Raw genomic sequence first — 984 nt, 5'->3', positions numbered from 1 at the left:
TGACGTTGGAGAGGGTTCAGAGGAGATTTACGAGAATGATTCCGGGAATGAAAGGGCTTAAGTATGATGAGCGTTTGTCGGCTCTTGGACTGTACTCGCTGGAGTACAGAAGGATGAGAGGGGACCTCGTAGCGACATTTAAAATGTTGACAGGTAAGGATAGAGTAGATGTGGCTAGGCTGTTTCCCTTGGTGGGCGTGTCCAGGACCAGAGGGCACAATCTTAGAATTAGAGGGTACAGTTTCAAGACAGAGATGAGGAGAAGTTTCTTTACCCAGAGGGTGGTGAAATTGTGGAACTCCTTGCCACGCACAGCAGTGGAAGCCAGATCAGTGGGGGTATTCAAGGAGGAGATAGACAGATATCTAAATAGTCAGGGTATCAAGGGATATGGGGATAAGGCTGGCAAATGGGATTAGAATAGTTTTTTTTTCTCTTCTTTTTTTCCCACCCCATTTCTTTTTCCCTTTTCCTTGGAGCAGACTCGATGGGCCGAATGGCCTGCTTCTGCTCCCTTATCTTGTGATCTTGTGATCTAAATGCCCCTGAAGCGCAGTACCTGTACCTGACCCACCGCCTCCCCTGTGTGAAATAACTTTCCCCTCAGATCCTCTGTAAAACTCCTTCCTCTCACCTTAAACCGATGCCCCCTTGCTTTTGATGCCCCCTCCTCCTCGTCCCTGCGACTCCTCCTTCCCCCTCCCCGACGCCTCACCTCCCGCCGGCTGACAGCTCCGGCCCGGCCTCCTCCATCCCGCCGCCGCTCTCCCGCCCGCCCCCGTCGCCCAATCCCAGCCGCGGACGGCCGGCGGCGTGGGCGGGGCCGGCGTGCCATTGGCCGACGCCGCTGTCAGTCGGGCGCCGGCTTCCGATAAAGCGGCGCGGCCCGGCGAGCGCGGCCCTTTGGCTCTGATCGCGCCGCGGCTGCGTGGCTGCCGGCGGGCGGGCGGGCGGCAGGGCGGGTGGGCGGGAGGGAGGGAGGAA

This window comes from Pristis pectinata, chromosome 26 (assembly GCF_009764475.1).
Source record: "Pristis pectinata isolate sPriPec2 chromosome 26, sPriPec2.1.pri, whole genome shotgun sequence".
Taxonomy (NCBI): domain Eukaryota; kingdom Metazoa; phylum Chordata; class Chondrichthyes; order Rhinopristiformes; family Pristidae; genus Pristis; species Pristis pectinata.
The sequence above is the reverse complement of the archived record's forward strand: the minus strand, read 5'-3'. Positions refer to the sequence as shown.